The sequence below is a fragment of the Mytilus edulis genome, chromosome 6 (assembly GCF_963676685.1).
Source record: "Mytilus edulis chromosome 6, xbMytEdul2.2, whole genome shotgun sequence".
NCBI lineage: Eukaryota > Metazoa > Mollusca > Bivalvia > Mytilida > Mytilidae > Mytilus > Mytilus edulis.
In genome coordinates, this window is record NC_092349.1 from 65,297,778 (window position 1) to 65,305,635 (window position 7,858).

The window sequence follows — 7,858 nt, forward strand, 5'->3', positions numbered from 1 at the left end:
TTTTTACCTGGATGTTTTTCTCTGTCTCGAAGCCGCAACCTTTGACCCCGTATCAAACGTAGCGACCAACACCTCACATGACGTATTCTCGATGTTGAAGTATTGACAATATACAATCACATTTATCAATCACATTTATTAATATACAGCAAGTAAGTAATTTGGTGTTGAATGCCAGTAGATCAGAATTTGTTAATTGAACTTTACCTGTTTAAGGGGCACTAGCTGCCAAATTCATGTTCTTCATCGATTTTAATAAAATTCACATAACGTGTATATAGTGTTGAATTGTTTATTAAAATGTTGCGCACAATCTTGGTTGATATGCATAAAACCATTATATTTCATGACACTGCATGAAAAAGAAATTGACTTATCGCATAATACCAGAACCAGAGACATATATATTGTATCTAATATCTCTGCCAGAACTAAAAAATAAACTACAGTAAGTCCACATACACATAAGAGGGTATGGATGTGAATTAACAGAATAGAGAACAAAGGACAAAGAAAAAAAAAGGAATAAAGAATAGTGAAAGAAAGAGAATAATGGAAAAAAGTGTAAGTTATTAAAAATATAACTAAAACAAGAATGTGTCCCCAGTACACGGATGCCCCACTCGCACTATCATTTTCTATGTTCAGTGGACCGTGAAATTGGGGTAAGAACTCTAATTTGACATTAAAATTAGAAAGATCATACCATAAGGAACATATATACTAAGTTTCAGGTTGACTGGACTTCAACTTCATCAAAAACTACCTCGACCAAAAACTTTAACCTGAAACAGGACGAACGAACGGACGAACGAACGGAGGCACAGACCAGAAAACATAATGCCCCTCTACTATCGTAGGTGGGGCATAAAAAGAAGACAGAAAAAAAGACACCCCTCCGAGACGAGCCTTACATGCACTGTTATTACCCAAGGTTAATTTTACGGCGGCTCATTTTATTTTGGCTTAGAAATAAACATAATTGACAAGTTTCCTTCCCCTGCATTCTCGATCCCACATGTAAATAGCACGGTGATTTCAAAAAGACATTGATACATCATTACAACAATTGCCGTCAGTATTTGAATATATTGATTAAGAAGGTATAGAAGATTAATGCACGCACACTATTATCCACCACTGGCCTAAATAGTTAGTCCGCAAACAACGAGGGTCATAAAAACCCAGCACTTTGAACACAGCCACCGGCATGGTGTGAATCTGAAAGCTTCCCACTATCCATTTCTACCCATAGAAAACTTTTGCCTTTCATTTATCAAAAATGAAATATGTTGATATTAATGGTATATAAGAATTATTGGGGAATTCAAACCATTCCTATTGTAAGTGATAAAACAAAATTTATATCAGGGTGATTGAAATGAGGAAAAAAAGGGGGAATCAGGAGTTCAGGGCCCCCAGTCGGTGGGCCCCACTTATGAAAAATTCTGGATCCACAGGGGCGGATGCAGGAATTTTCGAAAGGGGGGGTGCTAACCCAGGTAACCCAGGGCAAAGGGGGGGTGCAAAACATATGTCCCGATACAAATGCATTGATCGGCAAAAATAAAGGGGGAGTGCGCACCCCCGGAACCCCCCCCCCCCCCTGGATCCGCCACTGATCCACCACTGTGGTCATGGTGGTCTTCAGTTGTATTATCTTTTAAAAAAAAAATTACACCTGTATAGTGTATATTCTTTAGTGTAAATCAAGGGAAAATACTGTGAACTATCTGTGCATTGGGGCTTATTAAAAGGTATTTCGGGGGGAAGAAAGAAGGGAGGGTGAGTCCATGGGAGGTAATCCCCACCCCTTTCAATTTGAGAATATGCTATTATCTTGTAAACAGTCCAGATCCCCATCCCTAAACCATATATATTCTTGAATGGGACGATAAAACAAATCAAATGAAATTAAAAGGAGGTCTTTGGGGGTTACCCCACTCTGTTCAATTTGAGAATGTGCTATTATCTTGTGAACGATCCAGATCCCCACCCCTAAACCATATATATTCTTGTCGGGGACAATAAAATTAATAATGAAATAAAATAAAAGTGAAGTCCCATCCCCTCTAGTTTGAAAACTTGTAAACGGTCAAGATCCCCACCCCTAAACCATATTTAGATATTCTTGTATAGAACAATAAAACAAATCAAAGGAAATATAGGGAGAGTCCATGGGGTTCACCCCCACCCCCACATGTTTGAGAAACTTTTAAATGGTTGAGATCCCCTGTCATCCAGTGGTTAGGTAAAAAAATTTCAGGATCCCTGATCCCCACCGTCAAACCATATATATTTTTGTATGAGACAATAAAACAAATCAAATGAATATAGGATCATCCCCTTTGTCTTGGGTTGGGAACCCCCCTTTTTAAAATGGCTGGATCCGCCCCGGCATACCATCTAGCTAGCTATAAAGGCTTTAAAAATATGAAATCAAACAAGGAAATTAACAGTGTAGGCAACTGTTTTGAATTTAAAAAAAAGTCTTTTACATATATATAACAATGTTAAATTTTTTGTGCATTTATTTTTGCTTATCGTATTTTCAATAATAGACAAAATTGCATGATTGAATATTGTAATTTAAGAAAAATCAGCATACATGATATAAAATGGGAAGTGGAAACTGGGAATTTGACAAAGAGACAACAACCCAATCAAAGAGCAGACAACGGCCGAAGGTCACCTATGGGTCTTCAATGCAGTGAGAAAAATTCGGCACTGGTCTTCAGCTCATAAATATGTATCAGAAATGAAAACGAGATACAGCTTTCAGTTGTATTAATAAAAACCTCACAATAAGTTCTGAATATCAGAATATACAGTATTGCAAGATTCTCTCAAAATGTACACATAGAGCTGAAAAACTGTCAGTGACTGTAAAATTAATCATGCTTACATTAAAGTCCATGGAGTCCATCTTAATATGCATACTCTCGTACAAAGGAATATAAGTATGCAATAGACATCAAGTTTTCAAAAATAAGAGTATCTATGCCATTAATTTACGACAAGATCTTAATCAAGTAATAATTTCGGTTTGTTTAAATATTTCGGAGGTTAGTATGACCTCCTCTTTGGTGATGATGTTTTCGTTTTAAAGTTGGGAAAATTGTTTGTACATGTACCAACAAAAATAAAAACACAAATTCAATCTAGAATTATGTTTTTATCATTTTTTTATGTTTAGGTTGTCAGCAAGATGAAAAGGACAAGTATGCAGTTCAAAATTCAAAATGTGGATAAGTTGAGGTTCTAGGTCTTACCTTTGCAGATTTTCATATTTTGCATGAATGAATTCAAAGGTTATATGATGGACAGCAGAGAAAGAAAAAAACAACTTTTCAATTATCCTGCTCCTGGATAAATGTAAAACATCTTGTTTTTCGGTAAGTTTTATGCTCTGTTTTGATAGTGTTAGTGCATTCATCTTTCCAGTCTTTCCTCTAAATTGTAAGTTTTTGGTGAGTGTTCACCATGAATTTCAGTAAGTAACTTGTGGATTTACATGTATATACTCAAAATTTAGTACTAATATTAATGGGATTTTAGCACGACATCCTGCCAAATGCTTGTTAATCATGTTTATGTTCCAGAACAAACAAGTATTTGGACTGTACGCATACAGTCTGCCCAATTTTAAGAAGTTGGTCAAGTTTATTACAAACAAATGTACAGTACAGATCAACATAACTGAAATCTTTAATAGATTAATACAAAAAGTTTAATTGCAGTTAAAATAAAAACACAGGTTTGGTTGAGCTGGTACCAGACAGTACAAGTATACTTAAATGGTCTGACTGTACACATATGGTGGGACTGTAAGTTCTGGACCATAAAAGTAAGATCCGAATACTGATATGGTCTGGAACATTTATACATGTCTTAAAATTAATATCAAACACATTGGTGTTTTTGAACTTGGTAATAAGTTATGTGATAGAACTATAATGTTTTGGGATATCAAAATCAAAAATATCCCATTTTTACTTTTAATAAAGAAGAAGATTATTGATGTATGTTTAAATGTATATTAAAATGAGACAGCAAGCCAACAACACAAAAAATAAGGATAAAACATACATATTTTTTTTGTATCAATGTTATAATTTCCAATATGTTCAAGGTATTTTTTCATTGAAATAAAACACAAATTGAAATCTGTCTGAACTTCAAAAGCTTAAAGAAATATTGTTTCTGTTGTCTGCATTTTGTATAATATATTGCAAATTCTTGTGAATAATGGAATGTTATTATAGTTGTCTAAAGTTTTAACATTGATCTTTATACTGTAAATTCATAAATTATTGCGTGCATTTATTATTGCGATTCTGTCATTTTAGACTTAAATGCGATTTTAAATTTTACGATTTTGAGAAAAATCCTGTTTAATCCATATAAAATATTTCATAATGCGAGTTTAAATTATTGCGTTTACAACTCCGTTGCATTTTTCGCAATAAAAAAAAAACTCGCATTAATTCCGAATTTACAGTATATATATATATTATGTATATAACTTGGGAAAATACCCAAATGTTATAAAGAAGAATAAATTAATTGATTGTTATATGGTATTAGAATAGGAAGATGTGGTATATTGCTAATTTGACAACCCTCCATCAGAGACCAAAGGATGTAGGCCGTTAGCAACTGATGACACTGGACAACCTTTAACAATCAGTAAAATCCATATCGCATAGCTATTTTTATTGAAAATCATATTATTGCTACATGTATGAAAACAATTTTGTATAATCCATTACTTTAGATTTTATTGGTTCTTTTTCAGAAGGATTGAAATTCACCACCTAGAATAAATGGAGAAAACATAGAAACAAGACCAGAATAAATTCAAAGACAAAAGTTGGATCAGTTATTATTTTCATCACTCAGTCAATGATTTGAAGTTCTTTTAAATTCAAAAAAATATTGAAACCACAATAATGTCAAAGTTCTGTGCTGAATGTCCAAAAAGTGGACTATACCATCAAACAATGCTGGATGATAAGAAACTATTAAATGTTTTGTGTTGAGGGATATTGTGAAAAAAATAGATTTACTTAAATAGCTACTAGTATGTTAAGCCTAACAATAGAGTTTTTATTGATTTCAAATGGCAAATAACTGTGTTTCAAGAAAGTATTCTATAATTCATGAATAAACATATATTGATACTTACATTATCTGCTTTATTGTTTAAAAGTTTAGTTTTGAACAGTTAAAGAACAATATGCTAAATTAACATTTCCCAAGAAAAAAAGATATTCAATTAAAAAGATTCATCTTATAATAATTTACTACCAAATAGAAAACATTGTAACATACACATTACTGTTTATTTATATCTATATATTTACAATTAGAATCCCATAGGATTTTAATTTGTCCCATGGGATATTAAAAATCCCATGGGATAATAAAAATCCCATGGGATTTTTTTTGTCCCATGGGACAACAAATATCCCATGGGACTACAATAATCCCATGGGACAAAAAAAAAATCCCATGGGATTTAACCAAAATCCCATGGGATAATGGTAAATCCCATGGGATTTTGCCCTGTCCCATGGGATATTGAAAATCCCATGTTTTTATAATTCAAATTGCAAAATAAATATGAAAGTAACTGTAGAAAACCAATGAAATTATTGAATCCCATGTAATTCTGCACATTTTGGTTATATACATGATATTGTAGCTCTTGTTTGAGGCGGCGGCGGATTTGCAAATGAGTGTTTTGCAAATTAAAAGTGTCCAGTGTTAATTGCTAACATTGTATAAATATTGTACATTGTAACTAGGTATTAATTTTCATTCTGTTTATGGCTCCAACCGTTAAGGAATAAGGTGCAAAAAAGGGGGTTTCAGGTTAATGGACAATTACTTAAGTACAAAACATAATTTAAAAGCAGTGTACGGTTGGTAATTGAAACTCATTTTAATAGCTCACCTAAACTGCTCTTAAATTATTTCCATTGGAAATTTTTTGGCCAAAAACTTTAGTTTCATGAACTTCATTGGAAATTTGCCGATATAAAATGTTGCATTGGAGTTATTTTTCTTTGTCCAGAATAGTAGTAAAATCAACTTAAATCATGACTGTATAACATTTTATATTTCATGATGTATTTATATGAGTAGTTATTGTTGAAAACGTCATTAGAAATTTGAATTGAGATCATTTTTGGAATAAGGGAAAGGGGGAGGTGAAAAAAAAATTGGTGGGGTTCAATTTTTCTCATTTCAAATTTCAGAAATGAAAAAGAAAAATTTCTTCGAATATCAAAGGATTAATATTCAACAGCATAGTGAATTCCTCAAACCAAAAAAAAAAACATTTTAAGTTCATTAGACCACATTTATTCTGTGTCAGAAACCTATGCTGTGTCAACTATTTAATCACAATCCAAATTCAGAGCTGCATCCAGTTTGAATGCTGTGTCCATACTAGCCCCAACCGTTCAGGGTTTGACATCTGCGGTCGTATAAAGCTGCACCCTGCGGAGCATTCATTATAATACGTTATTCTGATTGGCTAACTGTTCATCACGTGTTATTCCTTAAGCAATTGCATTACACAATTAAACTTATCCTCCATTATAACACGAGGTCCCACAATAAAGTGCACAAGTGAATTGAATAAAAAAAAATGATAAAATTCGTGTTTGCATGATCCTAGCTAAAAAAATGTAATTATAAGTATGGAAAGCTTTTTTTTTGTAACTTCATAGGGTTGTAAAAGCGTTAAACGTGCGAACATTTTTAGAATGAAGCGCTTCTTAAATGAAGGATTTCATGGGAAGAGCATACTTTTATTTTACTATAATATGCTATCGGACACACCAAAGATTAAGTTTCAAATATATCATGATAAATTGAAATGTGACCAGTACAGGTACAAAAAACGTGGATTTTTTTTAAATGAATCCCTTAGACATGTATTGCTGCCTTTTATGTTTTCTCATAAGAACTGCATTTTTTCTTTATCTTAATGCACAGTATTGTTGAGAAACAATAATCATTTTGACAGAAATATTTTGTTTTCTGATTTGATCTGCGTTTTGAAAGTTCAGCGATTTTTTTCAGATTTTGAAGAAGAATTTACATTTCATTACATTCATGATCCGATACCTGATCTTTCACGGCCCAATCGCAATGCTTGACCAGCGTTAGGTATTCTTTCACGATCATTTCTCTTGATAAACCGAATGACACCCATGCATACCACATCATCTTATATATAGGTATAGTAAATTAGTTCCTTATCACATAATTACTGCATTTTTCAAGTTCTGTTTTTTTCTAAATCTATAATTTTCTATAATCACTTTTTGACACGGAACTAATGTATATAGCAAAAGTATCGGAGCATGTTATTAATAGTTTTTTTTTTTTCTAAATCTTTATGTTGATGATTAAAAACATGAGCACGTACAATAAATTCAACATAAGAACCGATTTTGCTAGATTTAATTGAATTGTTACTAAACATAAGCACAGGGACGTGAGGTCATAATAAAGTAGCCAGTCCTTCCCTCCAGATAGTTTTTACAACTTTTATATAATTTACCGATATAAAAGTAGAAGAAAACTAAATAGTAGTACGGCACCAATAAGTAAAAATGTGTATAGATGACCAGGAAATAGAAAGATAAACGTTATATGTAATTAAATAAAATGACTTGCAATCAGACCTGCAAAATATTGCCTCTAAAAAAGAGCGGTGACAGGATACAATCATCATCATGACCTGATGCCCTTGTGTAAATAAGAAAATGTGGTATGCATGACACTGAGACCATTCTCCATCCAATAGTTTCGTATTGATTATTGCAATCGGATTAATGTA

The 7,858-nt window shown here is 32.6% G+C and overlaps 1 long non-coding RNA gene across 2 annotated transcripts; it reads left to right on the forward strand.

Annotated features, from left to right (window-relative positions):
- Positions 1 to 740: 740 nt before the first annotated feature.
- Positions 741 to 5,189, forward strand: LOC139528154 (uncharacterized). Of its 2 annotated transcripts, XR_011665535.1 has the most exons (3): positions 741 to 1,103; positions 3,197 to 3,395; positions 4,799 to 5,189. It is a non-coding gene; the product is annotated as an uncharacterized lncRNA (long non-coding RNA). The 2 variants fall into 2 exon arrangements; XR_011665534.1 differs by lacking the exon at positions 741 to 1,103 and having other exon boundaries at positions 1,631 to 3,395.
- The last annotated feature ends 2,669 nt before the right edge of the window (positions 5,190 to 7,858 follow it).